Source organism: Cyprinodon variegatus, unplaced genomic scaffold (assembly GCF_000732505.1).
Source record: "Cyprinodon variegatus isolate N-32 unplaced genomic scaffold, C_variegatus-1.0 Scaffold64, whole genome shotgun sequence".
Lineage (NCBI taxonomy): Eukaryota > Metazoa > Chordata > Actinopteri > Cyprinodontiformes > Cyprinodontidae > Cyprinodon > Cyprinodon variegatus.
Window position 1 is genome coordinate 948,581 of NW_015150517.1, and position 20,194 is coordinate 968,774.

The 20,194-nt window shown below is 35.7% G+C and overlaps 1 protein-coding gene across 1 annotated transcript in view; it reads right to left on the minus strand.

The window, feature by feature from the left end:
• Positions 1-20,194, minus strand: part of LOC107082854 (exostosin-1-like) — a 328,874-nt gene that overhangs the window by 292,535 nt on the left and 16,145 nt on the right. The window lies entirely within an intron of this gene.

Sequence of the window (20,194 nt, forward strand, 5' to 3'; positions counted from 1 at the left end):
TGAGAATGTAGCATTAGGCTAAACTCCTTGTTACAAGGGTAGAGGGCAGAAGGGCATGTTCATTCACACATTACATTTAGTGCCACTTCCTTCACCGAGGAGGACCAGGACTAGTAAATGAAGGCTAGGAGTAAAGAGAAAAATATCACCCTGATGCATGCATAGCAGTCGAGATTAATTTACTCCAAAGATCTAAATAAGTGTGTACATGGACAACAATCGGCATGGCGAATGGCAAAAATCAACTCTCTTCAAATTCAGATCGGAATCTTTAATCTGACGTGTTTATATGAAATAATTTGGTCTGATCCGACCATCAATCTGAATATACAGTGGGGAGAACAAGTATTTGATACGCTGTTGATTTTTTCAGGTTTTCACACTTGCAAAGCTTGTAGAAGACTGTAATTTTTATCATAGGTACTCTTCAACTGTGAGAGATGGAATCTAAAACAAAAATCCAGAAAAATACAATGTATGATTTTTAAATAATTAATTTCCAAGAAACAGGTTTCTTACATTTACAAAATTTCTACACAGCTTTTAACTGTCAAATGCAACATTAACAGAGTTTCTGTTATTCTCTGTTGCTTAAAGGTAATCTATTTTTAGCTATTTTAACTGGCATTATATGTTTGAAAATGATCATACAGTAGCTATTGTGTAGTAAAAGAATAAATACCAGCCTTTTTAAAGGTACTCTATTTGCTTATACTGACACTGCTGGAGCTCAAATAGGCTTATTCAGGCTCTCTTAACAGGACCAAAAAATTGAGTTTATGGATTGATAGATAGATGTTAACTCATCAGGCTATATTTATTTATGTGATGACACATAAAAAGTTTTAAAATCCTAATAATAAAAATTAAGCTTATATGAAAAAAGGGGGTAGGATCAACAAATTAATCACAGATGTTTTGCTCTACTCCTGTGTGCAGGACCTGCAGGAAGTGAAGACCAGTGGTGTTTAAACCATGATACGCCACAAGTCCAAAGGCCAAGAATAGCTGGCGGGTTTTAGATGCAATATCACATTTTCATAATGACGGCCAATGAGCTGTAAATCCCTGCTGACACAGTTATGGAGTGAGAAGAGCTTATGGCAGCGATACTAAAACTATTAAACACTCTCTACTTCTGGCACTATGTGTGTGAGAGCTTGTGAGATTTTAAACATCATGATTTAATGTAAATTTATCAACAATGAAAGTATTTTCTTTTTTATGTTGTGCTTCTTAACTTCCAACTTGAATTGTAAACAAGGGAGCAAATGAGTGATTGTTTAATTAATTCAATGATCTTATCCATTTAATTAAATGAGAATTAAATATTGGAGTGGATGGTAGAAACCTTTACATGCAGGGGAAGAACTTACATGCTCCTACCAGAAAGGCCCGACAGGGATTAAAACCTGGGACCTTCTTGCAACAAGCAACAACTCTCCTATGGAGGCATGCACCTTTAAAGTTTAAAACCGAACTACTGAATAAAGACCAGTCTGGAGTCAAATATTACAAATACCCATCTTAGAAAAATGTCTCCAACAGAAAATAAATCTCTCTGTAATAAATAATTTCATGACTTAAAGTCTTATTCTGAGTAATTTGTCACATTTCACCCTTTTTTAACTCTTACCACTGAAATACACCTGAATTTCTTGGAAGTCTTTGCTGTACTTCTGATAAATAATAATAAATAATAAAGTCACAGTGAACCTGATGGAATAAGCAGGAGAAAGAGGATGGATGGATGGATGGATGGATGGATGGACGGACGGACGGACGGACGGACAGACGGACAGACGGACGGACGGAAGGAAGGAAGTAGTTCATCAACGAAACAGCATAACAATATAAATGAAAATACTGCAACAGTTGCTTAAAATATATTATTTCTATTCCTGACTATAATTCTATAAAGAAATACCAGATTTATGTATTTCTAGTTTAAAACACAAACACCTCACTAACCTTTTTATTACAGTGACTATTTGATTTAGCTCTAAATATCTTTGATATGTTTAAAGATAATAAAATGTTACTCTTTACATGAGCTCCAACCTCAAGTTTATGATATATTTCAATTCTATATCCTATCTGGTATATGCCCCCATTCACAATAAAGCATGATATATATAAGATTATGAGACAACAATTTAGAGTATTTCAATATGTTTTCCATCCAAACTGTCTTTAACTGTGTAAAAACTCCAACAGATTTTTATTCATACTTCTTATCTTACAACATGGGAGCATGAATACTATTACTCCCATGAAATGTTCAATTAGATTTATAAATCATAGCCCTATTTACTTTACATCTCATAGGTTAGTGCAGGTTGAATCAATACATTTCTTTTTATACCTTGTTTATTCAGAGATAAAAAAGCTTATTATTATTTGGACTGCAGTAAATTAAGATTTTTTTCATCTGAGGGTAGCACATAATGATTTTTGTTCTTTGAGCCCTAAAAGTATTCAGAGGTTGATTCTATGGGAGAGAGAAGCTACGCAGTTCAGATCTATTTTATTTAATAGTTATTTTCTTTTTCTTGTTGCATTTTGTAACATATTAAACGAAAGACAAGCTTTTTCAGGAGTATTTTGCCTGGATCTGGATTTCTTTTTTCAACGGCATCTAGTTGAGATCAGAGACTCATTAAAATTTGACATCACCATACTACTGCTTGTTATGTGTTTAAAATAACGGTGTTTTTAACTTCAAACCATTATGCTACCCACGTATGTTGGAGATTACATCAAACTGAGCAACATTAACACCTTAAAAGAGTTGTCAGCGTTGTTTTGTCTCCACTTCACAGAATCACATGAAACAGCTCTCACATTAATCACAGCAGCCAATCCGTCAGATTCTTGGCTTTGATCGGATCCCCAGAGATCAAAGAAAACAAGAGTTCTTTCTAGTTCCAACAACATTTTTAAATTACAAAAAAATAGAAACTAATGCCTGAGAGTAGCATGTGTTTCAGCTAGGTGGAACAGTGCTAGAAATCTTAGTTTGGCATGCCACTCAGTTGTGAATTAACTTTGCATCATATTTCAAAAACAGTTACATTAAATTATGATTTGGATTCAGCCTTTCTTGAAACTTGAAAAAAATGACTTGGTTCCACCACTGACACTTTGTTTTCATTTGAATCACGAACAGATTATTTTGGTTTTTAGTGTCCAACTTTTAACCTTATGTTGAGGTTGTTTAACTTTTATTTTTATTTCTAGAACTGCATATTATCCCTGAGTGAAAAAACATTATTTTTCCAGTTTATTTATACAGGTTATATGTCATGGTCCTGACCTTTGTGGACATTTTGGTTCTGTGTAAGTTTCTTTTTGAGTTTTCATTTCCATGTTATGTCATTATTGTCACGTTGTTCTTTTATTTACTGATAAGTATCTCACACAGAGCTGCAGCTTCTGTCTCACATACACTTAAATTACAAACAGCTGTTAGGGACCGGAAAACCCCTGCTCTATATTCTGTTGCTTTTCAAAGTAAAAGACATCACATAGCATTACACCACATCTCCCTTTCTTTGGAACAAAAGGGTAGACAGCCTTTGTAAAAGGAGGTCTTAAAAGTTTAGCTGGAGGACCTGTTCTGTCCCTGATTCACACATGAACAACAAAAAAACACTTGACTAAACTACGTTTTTTTTTCTCTTTAACAAATACTTATTTTACGTATTTTCTTGGCAATAGTTTATTTTCCATTTTTTATTTTTTGTAGTTGTTTTCTAGTTATATTCACGCACTGTTGTGTTTTTTGTGTTGCTCTCTGTTGCTCTCTTGTTCCAGTCTGCTTTCCCCTACCTTCTAGGTCCTTCTATCCACAGCTGCTCCCTATCAGCTGATTACCAAAGGTCTTTGCTCTGTCTCCCATATATACCCTCCCTGTACAGTTCCTCAGTGCTGGTTTCTCTTCATTGCTTTGATCCTCATGGGTGTTTCTTCCTGGCATCTCCTGGTTTTGATTAGTTGTTTGTTGTTCGTGGATTTGTGTTTCTGTTGCCATCTACATCTATTAAATCTGCAAGAACTCATCTCTGCCTCCTCATCACTTAAATTGGGTCCTCAACTAACTTCCACCCAACCCCGACATTATAAATATTATTCTGTCAAAAATAAGAAGACAATGGAAAAAGTTTCAAATAGTGATGGTGAGATGAAGCCCCATGAGGCATTGAACCTTTTGGCTAAATTGCTTCAACGATCCCAACAGTTAATGAAGCTTCATGTGAACATGTCACCACCTACTGGTGGAATGCATAACTACAGCTTGTAATATAATATTTATTTTTTGCAATTGTTTTTCTTGTTTTTTTCTCCATTTAGGTTCCCTTGAAATTGTTAATGATTGGTGTTTGTAATAAAATCCTTTGTAAGTTTTTTTTGTGATTAAAATTTCTTAGAAGAGAATTATATCTTAAGGTGCACTGTATTTCGGTTATTTTTTGTGAAATAAGCTCAAGCAGACGATGAAAGTGCTTGTGAAAATTGGGCAACGATGAGCAAAAGGAATGGTGTTAGTCATTTTTAATTTAAAAAAAATGTATCACAGTTTTTGGTTTTAATCTGGTTGGAAGTTATGTGTTCAACCAATCTTTTAGTTAAACCAACCAATCTAATTTAGCAATGTTTTTACCCAATCTATGTTGGTAAAAGGGCAAACTAATACAATTTGGTCACTTTGGCCAAAATACTAGTTAAGTAGTACAGCAACTTTCAAAAGTTCATATCAACGCTCAAACCCACCACCTAGGATTGAAGGGCACTGTCTTTCAGAAGATGCCACATTTATACAATCTTATCCTCAGAAAGCAACATAACAAAAAGCACCTCCCCTAAATGAAGCAAGCGCGCCCTCCATTACTCGACACACGCCTCGGCTCATCTCATAACATAACTGGTTTCACTATAATGTGCTGGGATCTAACTTTTTACATAAAAAAACCTTGCAGTTTGAGTATTGAACACTAAATCCTAAGGATATAGGGACCTTTGTAACCATTGTTGGCTGTTACCTTGAGCTTTTTGCTGAAAATATTTACTTTAAATAAATTGCTGGTCTAGAGACCCCTACGGTGTTTATTAAGCAGGTCTGACTTTGTGAGGAGGGGGCTGGGTTTGGAATTTTTGGGGGGTTTTTGTATCAGAAAAATTGGATGATTTCATTTAAACTAACCCTAGATACCGTATGGCTGTTTAACAGTGCTGACAAGGTTTTTGTTTGATATAGCTTTAATACACCATCTTTACAGTAGTTGGCAGATGTTATATTAGTCCCAAAACAGTTATATCATAATATTCAGGCTCGGTATTCAGGCTCATGGTCTCTTGTTTCAGTTTTGTTTTGCTGCTATACCCGTGTAAATAAAGCTAATTTTATTTCATGTCCCACCTCGTCTGTAAGGGGTTAAGCCAGCATCAGCTTCATCCATGTGATTAATCGCAGATTGAACGCAGACCTGGTAAGCATCTCACTCTCTGACTGTAGCTGGAAAGGACTGGTGTAAAGGTTCTTTGAAATAAAAACCTGAAACAAATGGGCCCATGAATTCTTTCTCCTTAGCTGCTTATACTTGTAGGGTCACACAGAGTTGTGCCAAGATCAGAGGTCATTGAGTTGGAGACAGGATGGGTCCAAGAAGATAGAACCCAATGGCCATGATTATGACTTTGGTAGTGAGCCTACCGAAACAAAGCCCAAAGAAGGTACCCAAAAGAAAACCTATATATGCACAGGGAAGTCCCCCGCCAAGGGAGGATTGCTGATTTATGGTTGTGATTTACGAGCGTGGGCTTCCTGGCTTAGGTGTGTTTTTCTCTTCAGTCTAGAAATATGAAAGTTCCTCCTGACAAAATAGGAGTCAGTAACAGGAAAACTGAATGAGACAAGATCTGCATGATCTGAGAATGATGAAGTCAGAGATAACCTGTGTAATGTTCATTTATTATGTTTTTTTTTTTGCTTGTAGCTGCAAATATTGCAGTAATAATAATTTGTAGTATTTAATTAGGTAAGGTAACAACTACTACTACTAATAATAATACCATAATATGTATGATGAGATTTTACGAGAATAACCCCACTAACTGACCTAAGTAACTAGCCACTCACACCTGAATTAATCAGCTTGTCCAGTAATGAAAGACAGGAAATAAAGGAAGTCCCGAACTGCTGAAGTTTGGGAGTGTAGTGCAGCTGGGCATAGAGGCCATTAGAGATAGAAATTAATCTGATTCTCTGAGATGCAGAGGCCCCCAGATGCAGACGTTTGACAGTAATAAACATATATCATTCTTTACCTGCAGGCTTGACACTGCTTGTTTTGATCAATTTTAACACAGAAAAACCTGATTATCATCGATATGTAGCTGCGAACAGAATTTGGTGCACTTCTTTTGAAGAGGTGGTAGAACTGTCTCCACAGACAGCCACAGTCATAGGCTAAATGTTGGAGAATTTTTTGAAAAGCCTTTCAGATTTTTCTTTCCTTTTCCTCATGTCACTCTCCCCTTAGGGGGCGATAGAGCTCTTTAGGCCCCACAAGATTGGAAAACCCTGGTAACCACACCCTCCACTCCTACTCCTTTCCCCCAACCCAGAGACAAACTTCTAGTTTTATATTAATAACAATATCAATTTAAGCATATCTTTAATATTAGAAAATACTCACAGTGTGAAGAGGCATACCTGGCTTTTAAACTTGATTTCTGTTGTTTAGATATTAAAAACTATGTCTTTTATTTCAACTTAATGAGATGCATTTCATTTTATCTACGAGCTGGAAATTTCCCCACGATTTGTTTTCAGAAATCTGGTCACCTATCTTAATGGAATAGTGAACTTTTATTTCACATGATTCTTCCAAAATGTTCCTACAACGAGCTTAAGCATTGCTCAAAGCAACCTCGCCATTAATAACTGACGTATTAGTATGAGAACCGTTTGCTTGATAGCAAGACATTCATTAAAACTTTCCTCCATTACTGATCTGTGGTCAGTGCTAAATTGCAGCATTTACTTCATGTTTACTACACCTATGAGTGACGTCATGTAGACGACATATGACAGCCATACTGTATGCTCTGCTGTGCTTGGTTAATTCGATTCGAACCAAATAGAAACACCGCAAATTCATATTTCATTTTTTTAACTTTTAAAAGTTTACTTAGAATTCTTTATTTCAGTTGGATAGAAATAAAGAAATCCTCCCAGTATTTAATCAAATTGTAACTTAAACCTTACTCCCCGGTTCCTTTCTACATTAAGTTTATTACATTACAAAATCGAATAAAAAATCAAATATTAGTTTTAAATCGGTTTGAATTTCACGTCTTGATATGGTAGTAGTCCGAAATTTTGTTATAAACAGCATAATTCAAAAGAGGGTGAATTTATTCAAACTAATGTTTTTTCATATTTTTTATGCATTGTAAAAACCTTTCCCACCAGGAGCACCCCTACTTCACCTTAATTTTTAATACCCAACAACAATGTTTTGATTGTGCCTCATGAATACAGTTGGTCTTTACAATAATCACTACAAATGTATTTATAGCACTTCATTTTGCTAATCTACTGTCTTATTTTTAATGTACTACACTGGATTAAGAGCCTTTATCTTCAAGAAACAAGAGTTTCATTTTATGATTTATGGCTGGAAGAAGGTATCAAAGGATTGTGCTCTGCTGCCCAGAATATCATCTTTTGTTTCCACTGGCTTGATTGAGTGTTATAACAGAGTGTCGAGACAACATTCTTCACACTTTACAGCCCAAACAACAGCAGCCTGGACTGTTTATACAAAGCACTTTGGCTCCATGGACTCTTGTTGTTTGTGCCAAATTCTGACCCACCATCTGCCACTTCTGCTGAAATCAAGATTTAGCAGACCAGGCTAGATATTCCTCTCAATCTCAAAGTCCAATTTTCAGAGATATTTTTTCCTGCAAGGCCTGCCAACCTCAAACACCAGGAAGAGTGAATGGGAAATATACGATCTTGAATTAGGAAGTCTACAATTAAAGTTTGTTTGTTTTTTTTGTAGAGATCATACACTTCAAATCGTCTTCCACAATTTCTTGAGAGGTGTTAAAATCTGACACCAGATCCACAAGATACCTCATTTTATGATGACTACCTCATTAAGAAATTACAGTGAAATCAATTTAAAAATATACTAATTGAGAAAGAAAGATCTGTGACTATGTAACCTAAAATCTTCAGGACAGTGGCTTCTAAAAAACAGCACATCTGAATCAAAAGATTGCAGTCCCTCCACAGCAGCCATTAAGGGCTTTAAATCTGACTAAAATCTATCAGCTTCACCTGAACCACCTGCCATGTCCCTTGTTAAGCTCCAGCCAATCAACTTGGGGTTCGCACCTTTTCTGAAGCAAATCATCTTTCAAGATACAGTAACATTCATTTAGCTCCTGCTTTGGCTCGCACATAAGCAACCCTTCACTCATCTCTTCCCTCACTCTTAGACTCTTCTCAGGCCCACTCACCCTCTGGCTTATTCCACCACCTTGGTCTAGGCCCAGGGGGAAAACTACTCTAATCCTTTTCTAGGTTACTCATCCAAGCGTATGTTGATTCACAGCATCCAAAAGTCTTCTTCCGGGGCCTGGGTGCCAAAGAACTTATTTCATTTATATCTTTATTTGTTTCTGTCTCCTTGAACTAGAGTCAGCCTCATCAGCTGCCCGCTCACACTGAGCCTGGTTTTGCTGAAGGTTTCTTCTTGTTAAAATGAAGTTTTCCTCTCTACTGTCGCTACAAGCATGCTCAGCATGAGGGATACAGTAAACTGAATGTTTTCTAATAGCAACTTTTCTCTGTGTGAGTCTGTGTGAGTCCACGTTGAGTTAGTTGTGTGAAGGCACTGAAACAAATAAAACATGCAGAACACTGGGGGGACCAGTAAATCATTACTTCCCTGATTAATCTCTTAATTTTAGAAGGTTACTTAAGCCTGAATTGATTATAGGGTAATTTAGGGGGATTTATAATTAAAGAAATATGAAAATTAATTAAATATGTTAACTGTTCACAAAAAAATTAAAGATTTAGAAAAACCTGAAGGAATATTTCTCAATGATGCAGGAGAATACAAGTTTTCCTTTTTGGTACAAGAAATGCAGGACACAAGCCTAGAGCCAGATTATTGATACAGAAAAAGTTGTTTTTCTCCTCCCAGGTCAGGGGTTAGTCTCTGCTTCCAGTTAAAGAAAAGTATCTTCATCATTCTGATGGTCAGATTGAGCCAGAGGTGGACACATTGACCGGGCCTTTGTCTACAATATCCAATATAGTGATTTGTCAATGCTGGTAAAATCACCTGTTTTCCTATGAAATGCATTAACACTAAAAATGAGATCTCAGGAGTAGGAATTGGATAGATTCAGACCTACTGCAGGTATTGTATATAACTTCTGGCCATCTAAAGTCTTGTTTCCTCCAGAATGAGCTAAACCAGGGATATCCAAACTTTTCATCACAAGGGGCGAAAATGTCAAAAATAAAGTCAAAGTACTTGAGGGTTAAAATATATACAGAATTGTAGATCTATAACCACCAGTTAATTATATTCAGATTTTCTTTTCTTTTTTTCTGTACCTGCTCACTACAAAACACATTTTAATCTAAGAAGTCAGAATTTTTAAGTGATGTTTAGATCATTGAAGAGTGAAAACTTCAAAAAAAATGTAAAATTTTGTTTAAGTTTAAAAAATATTTTGGGTTCAAATGAAAATAAAAAGACAGTGTTTTTGAAACCGTTTTGCTTTGAAAATACATTCTATATTACTTTGATTTTAACAAATAGTTTAAGAACAGGTTTTAAAAAGAAAAGGGAATATAGGAGATGTCATTATTAACAGAAAAATACAATGTTTGAATTAACATTCTTAATCATATGAAGATTTAAACATTTCTCCAAATGGTTTTGCCTTGATTAAAATTGAAGTCTTGATCTGCATTAATCACCTGTGTTGGAAGGGAGCAAATCACTTTGGAATTGCAGTGGAGTCCACACAATTAAATCAGGGGAGCCACATTGGACACTGCTGAACTAGAGTGTGTTTTGGAGGTGAGAGAGAGATGTCTGGATTTCCCTTGCAGACAAGGTATCTCTGTGACTTCATTTTAGATAAGCAACGGAAGAATGAGTTAGGAATTTCACATGGAGCCGCCTGATATAAACTCCAAAATGATGCATATGCTAACTTAACTAAAATGCCTAACATGTCTGTATGCTTTCCTTTTAAATAGTTAGATAAAAATATTAAAACAACCCGTATGTGCTTGAATTCTGAAATTTCCTAAACACAACTACTCTTTAAAACAAGAACAAGCTTCTGTGTATCAGGTAACAAGGAAAAAACATTTTTCATTTCTCACTGGCAAACCTCTCCACATGTCAAAAAAGATAATTTTCTACTGGAAACTGTCTTTCCATGCAACACTTTCAGTGTTTTAACTCCTCTCCAGTTCCTTTTTTGCTTCATAATTGAGAATGGAGAACAAACATTGTGAAGCCTCCATACTCCTTTACTCCACACTAACAAGGCAAGAAAGACCGCACGCAGCTGCGATGAAATGAGAAGCAAAAGGAGCTGAAAGACATACTTTCAAATTCAGCTCCTTTCTCATTGCATTTCCATACAAAAAAATAGGAGAAAATTATGTGTGCTTTGAAAAGACTGGAAACATTTATATGCCAGCATAAAATGATATCCTTTCTGCAGAGAGAAGGAGTAGCATCACAGTATTTGCTCTGACAAAGCAAATGTTCTTCCTCAGCGTCCTCTTACTGTTAAAGGGATTATGTGAAGACTGTAAACTTTCTTTAACTCAAAGAGTAAATGAAAAGGTTAAGTTTGACAAAAACAACAAACTTAGTTTGTGTGAACGACTTAAATCTCATCCGCAAAGTCTTACAAACATTACTTACATAAAAAGTGTTTTTCTGCTTTATAATAACATCACTCTTCTTGGGATTCATAAGAATACCTAAATGGGAGTTTGTGAAAATGGAATTAGATGGGGAAAAAGTGAATGTCTCTGAAGTAAGAATTCTGATTTGTAAATAATCCAACATGAAAAATATATATGTTTTTTCTGTAGCTGCATAATATTTAGAAAAGCAATCATAAAAATTTGAATGCATGCCAAATTATAATCGCAAGTAAGTGCTGAAATGTGAAAAAAAAAATGCATTTTACATGTAGTAACAAAATTAAAGCTGATCTTGGGAGAAAATAACTTATATGTGGAGGATTTAAATGTTAGCAGCAATTCCAGTGCAATTTTCAATCTACTGTATTGATGCTTTGATTATATTCTGCCATTTTCAGAGCAGTGACTAAAAGCTAATTCAATCAATCCAACTAATGGACAAACTCAGCGTGCCAGTGTGAGATCCTCCCTGCAAACCCCTTTGGCCTTTGCTACATTAACTTCTTCTTCTCATAAATAGTGACACAAAGTCAGCTAAAATAAATGCCAAGGCCTCGACTCACTAAATGCCAATCTATGTTTAGGTTTCACACAGCAAGGAGAACCATTAACCTCTATCCGTCTGCTGATTGGCCACAGTGCTAGAATCTATGCTGATCAATAAAGCTCCCTTTTACTTTTCAACAGGCTTGAAGAAAAGCTATTGATAAGTTCAGAGCTGGTTTTTCTTATATCTGAATAAAGGCTGAAAAAAGGTGATTAGAAAGTTATGAGTATAAACTTCAGTGCAGCCCCTCTTCCAGAGGTAGTATAAGGCTACAGAGGAGGAAAAAAAAAAACGGATTATTGCTGAAACTAGCTAAGATTCTCTAACTGAACAAAAACAAAAGGGAAGTTATTACTTTGAACCTAAAGAGGAACAATCACAAAATGTACACCTACAGTACACCTACTATATGATTAGCAGCCTATAAGCAGGACGTTCAGTGTCCTAAGCCATTAGAAAAACAAAAAAACAGTTACAATTTGGATTTCTACCACCTTAAAAACATTTCCACAATTTATGAAATAATGTCATAAACCCATTTGTCCTGAAGTTTTTATGATGTAGCCTATAGCCCTTTGAATTTTCTCCCTGCAGAAATGTGCTAAACGAATAAATTCTTACTTACTTCAGTTATTTTCTTGCTAAGTATAAACCATTTTTTGGCATAAAATGCTTACTAAGCTTGGAAACTCTTTGGGCCTTTAGGCATTGTTACTAGAGAACTGAAACATTGCGGTTTTGCTTTTGATGTAGCTTTTTGAACCTATGGGAACTACTAAACGCATTGGTTTTACTAAAAGAAAATAATAAGTCCCAATAAGGATATTCCCAAAGAGCATTCAGCTCAAACCTTGGCATAATGTGCAAGTGATGAATCTTACAGGTCTTTTGTCTGAAGACAGATCTTTACTGAATATTCTTTTATTTCCTAATAAGAAGAAGCTTAACAGTATTTTTGTCTAATTCAGTTTGTTTATGCACATTATTGTGTCATGGACAGCTACAATAAGTGAAAAAAAATTATTGGAAATGAGTGAAAATATACTTACCTTATTATTTCATTTCAGTTTCTTTGAACACAAAAAATAGACTTACACATGATTTTATTAGACAACAAACAAACTCCACCAGAGTTCATTGACAGAACAAAATAAAAATTCATTAACCGTACGAACACCATGTAGACAAAGTTTCTCCGGAATGTTGAATCTGTATTTTAGCCTTTCTCTGAAAGTGATAAAATGTTTTTATTCGTCATAGTATGCTTCATCATCACTTCCATCAGTAATGCACTCAAGCAGCAAAGCAAGAAAAAAAAACTTTTCCAAGGTTTGGTTCAAAGCAGGAGTGGAGATGGGAAGGTAGGCAGAAGGAGAAGAGCATTCAGAGAAGGGAGCGCAGATAAGGGAAAGAATTGAAGAGGAAAAGAATAAGGGCTGTAAAGGTGAGGAGAGGAGGATGGAGAGTTAGTGAAAAGGAAAGCAGGTAGGGACTTTTGATTTGCTTTAGTAGGAAAACTCACAACAAGGCAGGGAAGGAAATAACTTCACTCTCTCTTCTGAACATCAGAGACAGCGGAGGCCATCCCCATGACCACAGCTGACATTTAAATTAATGCAGTCAGACAGTTTTCTTCCGTCATACATATTGGTTTCTGCAGCTGCCAAACATTCACAGATGTGACGACAGCTGCGCTTGTTTTTGTGCATCAAATTAAACACACTGAACAGCATGAGCACGTTATAACTAATTCATTTGGCGTCTACACACTCACTTTTTATGAAACAATTAGTGATAGAAGCACATTTGTTGAATAATAGATTGGTGTGTGATCACTGGGTGTAAAATATCCATCCATCATGATTTTTCATAGATTATTGTGTTTCCTTACTTCAGATCAGAGAAGCAAAAGATGCAATTCTTAGGTTGTTTAGCAATTACCAAAATTACAAAAAGGGAATCATTTTATTGAATATTCCTTTAAAAATCACTAAGACCAATTTTATACTAATAGAAACTCTAGTTTGTCACATAAGTGGCATGTTCCATGTATTTTTTCAAACATTTTCTGTGCCAAGAAGGCATGTTTTTATTTCTTAGTTGGTAATTTAGGTGCAGTTTAAAACTGGGTGGCTTTCAAGCCATTTAGGGATTTTTGTGATTAATAAGAATCTCCTTGACGCAGCTTTTATCTATATCCAAAAAGCATTTAAGTGGGTTGGTTAAATAAATTGGGTTTCAAGAACAGAAATCCTTTTTTAAGGGAATCATGAAAATGATCTGTGGCCATTTTTAAATCTATGTGTTTTTGCTGCCTTTAGCAAAAAGTAAAAAAAAAACTCAAACATTTTATTTTGACCAGAAACTGTTGTAGACCTTTACGGTAAAGGACCACACATTTTAAAATGGTTCAGCAATTCAACTTTAATAGAATCTACGGCTTAACTAACTAATTAATAATAATGATAAAAGACTAAAACTTTTAATCTAAGTGTTGTTTTAGGGCTTTAAACTGTTACACTGTCAGCTAAATGTTAAAACTTAACAGATTTTTAAGTTGGCAAATGAGGCAGCAGCTTTTCAAAGTCACTGTAATGATATTTTGCATTGTAAACACTAATAATTGGATAGACAGACAGATATTTGAGGATTTGTTTATGGGCAGTTAAAAAACAAAAAAACAGAAAAAAAAAATTGCAGAAAAGACAAAACAAAATTATTATGTTTATTTTGAAATTATGCTTGTCAAACTAATGGCAAAACACCTCTTATCCCCTCTTACCAGTCGTTAACCTTTTTTTTTTTTTTTTTTTTTTTTTTTACCACAAGCACCAACATAAAAAAAAATAGAAATCTGCTGCTTCGCCAGTCAAGTTCACATGCTTGAATATCAAACAGTCTTTAGGGAGACGGTTCAGTATGGCAAGGCTCTAATTGGTTGAGCCGACTGTTATCTACATACAACTGAACAGCTTGAATTCAACCCAGTGCTGCTCAGAGGGAAGCCAGATCCATATCTATCTCCTTCATTCACAGCTTAATTCAATTGGAGGGCAATTATCGACCGCCCCAAGGCTCCAAGATCCTCGTCGGTTTCAGTTCTCATCAGGGAGCTTCACTGTGTGGGATCCCCACCCCTCAACCCCCGAGTGCAGAGGGTGATGTTTGTTCCGACGCTCCGCGTGTAAAACAGAAAGTAAACAAGCAGAAGGATCTTTCAGCAGCAACCTGGTGATTGAAAAGGAGTGGAACAGGGTTTGTTTTGCAGAAAGATAAAGGTCCAGCATGTTTGTCTCATACAAATTTTCTCCCAGAAAGCACTGAATATGATGTTTCATTTATGGCGCCCCGCATAACTCGCCAGCCAACACAATTAAGATATTTATAAAAAAGCAAATATGAACCCAATGCACTGTGGAGCCTACTGCAAGCCTGTGAAATAGTAAAACGCTACAAAAAGAAATAATATTTTTCTTTTTTTTAATGCACAGCTGGTTTTTGAACGTAAGATGTAAAAAGGGTAATCATATCTCCTACTTTCAAATTTTAAGATAGTAAATAGCAGTTTTTCCCCTTTGCCAGTTACTGTATGGTCATTTATTTATTACTTGAAAGGTAACTGCGGGCTGATTCCAACCTCGAGCAGTAAATGTGAGAAAAGTACAAACATTGACAGGAAGACAGTCCATCAGATCTAAACCAAATAACCATTTACACATCTACACATGAGGGATATTTTGTGCCACTTATCCCTAATACATTTTAAATTTAGTTAATTTAATTTTATTAACTTAGCTAACCACCTAAGAAGCATTTCCTGATGCATTGTGAGGATCCATTATTTGGTTTCTCTGGTGAATTTAACACAATTCAGCATGAAAAGAAACTCCAAAAGACTTGGGTGGAGGCATCAACAATCACCTGTATCAAAGCAATTAAAACACTCCACATTTTCTGATAAGTTTATTCAAATTTCTTAACCTATAAAGGAAAAACCAGACAGACACAGTGTAAGTTTCACAAACTTTTGCAAAAGGGGAGATACTTTGTGCACCAAAGTCTTATAGCTCTACTCCAACTGTACGTCCCCTTGCAGGCCTTTTTATTTCATGCAATCAGGGTGTGGTTAAATTGTCACAGGACTTTGCATTTTTACAAGACATATTTGATACAGTCATCAGCTTTTTGGGGGCTTACTTTTCACTGTCTTCCAATCGAAATTAATCAAACCGCTTCTAGTTAGCACATGATCCCCTTTGTGCATTCAGTAATAGGGGTGTGGGAAAAAATCTGATTTTGCGATGTATCGCGATTTTCAGCTGCCCAATATAATATTGATAAAAAAACAGAAAAACGTTTAACCAAAACAATGAGGGAAAATGGACTACCTCTGTACCGCCACTCTGTCTGATAGTTCTGTGGAGCCCTTTTACTGTGTGCCGCGGCACCATATCTGTAGTTGAGGCTGTCACAGTAGATGACTTGGACTGACTCAAAGCCCAAAAAATATAGATAACAACATGGTCAATATCATCTGATGAACATGTACAGCCCTTGCCCGTTTTTAGCTATAAATTTAGTTTTAAAGGCTAGGAAAAATATTGCAATATATAAACATTTTGCAATATCGTGATAATATTGTGTTATGACCGAAGTATCGTGACACATATCTTATTGCAACACCCATGCCAATATCCATCCGTATTCAGCAGACATTAGTTACTTCTAGTTGTGGACATGGTGTGGAAACATGTCCACAACTAGAGAGCAACAAGACTTTAAGTATATACTGTAAAACGGTAAAGTGATTAATAAATCCAACAATTTGTGAGTCTGAAAGGTCAACTGTCTAATCAAGTAGTCAGCAGCACAACAGCACCACAGTGGACGGTAATCTCACCTTTTTACTCTACACATTTGATTTCCAGCACAAGACAGAGTCCTGTCATCTGCAGAAATACTCGAATGACTGTGCAGTCAGTGGATGCATCAGAGATGGACAAGATCGGAGAGCTGGTGAACCGCTTTGTGGCATGGTGTGGAAACAACCATCTGATTATGAATGTCAACAAAATGGGGATGGTAGATTTGGGAAGAGTAGAAATATCTTGATGTTCACCTGGACAACAAATTTGACAGGAGACACAACTGTGAGACTGTCTACAAGAAGGGACAAAACAGACTGTACTTCCTTAAGAAAGCCTAGGTCCTTTAGTGTTTTTTCAGAAAGACGGAGCATATCCTCTATCAGTGGAGAGTTTCATCTTTTCAGCCATCATCTGTTGGGGTAACAGAACAAATTACTCAACAAGCTAATGAATAAGGTCAGCTCTGTGCTAGAGAACCTCTGGAGATAATTTCCCTTAGAAAAATTCTTTATAAAGGGAAGTAGATCAAGGACAACAGTGAGCATCCTCTTCAGAAGATTGTTCAACAACAACAGAAAGTCTTCATTCAAAAGCAAAACACACAGTAATAGAAGTTTTGTCCAATGCTTTACTCATTTTATTATTTTTTACTACATGTTTCTTTGCCATTTTCCACATATGTACTTTCTGAATTTAATCTCCTGCATGTTCTATGAAACAAGGTCAATTTGTAAATCCTGGTAGCCTTTTGTAGTCTACTGTTAATAGTCTACATTCAGACGTGATTAAAATGTTAATCACTTACTATTTTACCTTTATTATTAATAAAATACCAGGATACACACATTTTCAGGCAACTCCATTTACAGCGTGTGGCACCACCTCTGCTTCTAATATCTATAATTAACTGCTCATAGGTGGAAGACTATGAAAACAGTTATATTAGAATAAGCTAAAATCAGTTACTGGGAGGTTAGAAATATATTAGAAAATTTGCATTGGTCCTAGTATAATCCAAGGAAAATCCTTTCAAATTTCACAACAGATTGAAAATTTAAAAATAAAAAGCTAGAAGTGATCTACTGATAAGGAAACGGGTGGAGTTTGATGCAAAACTAGACTAAAGACAATTAATACAATGTTTAAGTTGTGGATTAGCCTATTAAGCTATTTTCTACTCATTCATCTTTCATGAATTTCTTTTATTTAATTAAAATGGTGTAGATAAAGATTTTTTGCAGGTCTTGTTCATTTAGCCATTAAGATCACTTTCACTTTGAGAATACAGAATATGCTGCTGTTGTTGCTGGTGTTATTGTATTACTATCCAGATGTAAAACCCTTGCTCTCATGTGTGTATAACACCAACGATTCTTTGAAAACAGCAGCCCCAGCTGCTCATATGCCACCCTCATGCTTGTGGGGGTTACTTATAAAATAGTTGTTATTTTTAAATCTGGAAATTAGACTACCCTATAAAGATGCCAGTTTTTTGAGCATTTAAACAGCAGTTCAGGAAGTTATTGTGCAGGTTCGTGAAGCAAAGACAAATTCAACTGTGCTGCTGACATCGCTGCACTTTGTAAAACATATTGCAGTCCATTAGCAGCGGGACATGCAGATTTTTCATTTCATTGTGTTATCTTTGTACTTCAGCACGTTAGATTTGAAATAAATGATGCCTACAGACTAACCGCTGACACTATGCAGACAAGTACAAATAAGGCATGTACTTAATTTACAGTGTCTCATTATGAGGTGTTATATAGTTGTATCCTCAACAGCTACTGTCCAGAAAGGTTTAGATGTCCCCTTGTCCATAAGGTCACTAAGTCCTGAAGAGGTAGACCTTCATGTAATTCAGTGTTTGGAAGCATGGATGCACCTAAAAAATCAGGGTAGCTTCTGAGAACTGAAGTGGGAGAACCTTGTCAGAAATGTACACTAAATACCTTTGTTCAACATGCAAAACCAACAACCTGTTACCCTGCAAAGAGCATGTTACAATTTATATCTTAATCTTGTCACTTTACATTTAATTGAACAGATGTCACATTATTTTCTTTCTCACATGCAAGCCGGCATGGAAAAAGAATGGGGGCATGGCCCCCCTATGGCCCCTATGGGCAACCCTACCAGGTGGAATGTTGGTCCCATTGGAATACCTGTACTTAACAAACTTTTTTTTTTCTAGAAGGGAACAAGCAATTCTAAGGTTGAATGTCCTAACTAACTTGATTTTGTTAGGTTTCTGTTTCTGTTATGATTTTCTTTTTAGTATTCAGTCTTCTTGGTTTTCCATTTGTTGTCCTCTGCTGCCCTCTTGTGTCCTCTTTCCCTTGCTCTGTTTTCTGTTCTGCCCTCACCTATTTTCAATTCCCTCGTTAGCCCTCTCTTTGTCTCTGTCCCCTTTAAAAGCCCTCCCTCTTCAGTTCCTGTTTGCTAGATCCTCGTCAAAACGTCTGTCTGTTTTCTTCGTCTTTCCCTGACTCCTAGAGTTTGGTTTCCCCTGATGTCTCCTTGGTTCTGGTTAGTGTTATTTTGTTGGACCTTTGATTCCTGCCTCCGTATCTGTAAACCTCAATAAACCCACCAAAATTCACCTCTGCCACCTTGCCTCTGCTTTTGGGTCCTCAACCCAATACCGCCTCATGACAGATTTTTCAATTCTTCACTAATATATTAAGTACAAACTGCGAAACAAAATTACTGTAATTAATTAAATATTCAAATCAAATACTGAAATTAAATAAGACAAAAACAGAACTCTTGCTCTTTTTGGTATTAGGTTTTGTGCTTTATGGGGAGAATGGAAAGTTATGTGTCTCTGCAGCCATCCAGGACTGTTCTATGTAATTAGAGGTAAAGAACAACTGGTTAACCTATTCAATATGTATATGATGCAGAACCATAACCTTAGCAAGGGCTTTATGAAAATCCAGTCTGGTTTTGCTGATGTATGTTTTGCTCATTCATTTTCCCTTTAATAAATTGAGATTAGTGTATACTGATCCTAAAGTGTTTTTGGGGTGTATCTCTTTCCAGCCACCCTATAGTGCACACTGGTCCCCACTTTGCGACCCCTATGAACATCAGTTCATCACAACAAATCATTCAAACTAAAATAAACTAAAATTAAAATCCTTCCTGTAGCATCTGTCATTCAATTCAACCTAACCTAATAAGGCAAAATATACATAAATCACACAAAAATAAATGTCACCTAAACAGGAATGATCAACCTTAATGTTCTGACTAGGTTATGACTATTTATCATAAACCTTTTTGTCATTTAATATATTGTTGACCAACAAAAAGTTTGGATTTCTTGATTTTACATCAGGTGAAACCAAATTTTTACCATTTCATTTTCTTGCATTCTTCTCACTTTGACCAGTTATTTCAGATATTTTTCATGCTAAATGTTTTCATGCTAAACCATAGTGACTTAAGTTATTATGCAATAAAAGCTTCCTCTTATAAGGAAAGCTTAGGTTGTTTATTCAGAGGGCTGCACGCACAGAAATTCTTTATTTTTAGCAGAAATTTTGACCTTTTTTTATAAGAAACTGCATATGTCAATAATGGGCAAATTAAGATATCTTTATACTATCTCTAAACTGCTGTGACACCGCGAAAAGAAACACGTATTGGGAACTGTTTGTTGTCCTAGGGTAAAAAAAAATCATTAAGTATCTGAGTAGGACAGAGAATAAATAAATTAAATCCTTCAATAAGTTTGGAACATTTTAAAAATAATTTACAGCAAAAAGTATTAACATATTTAATACC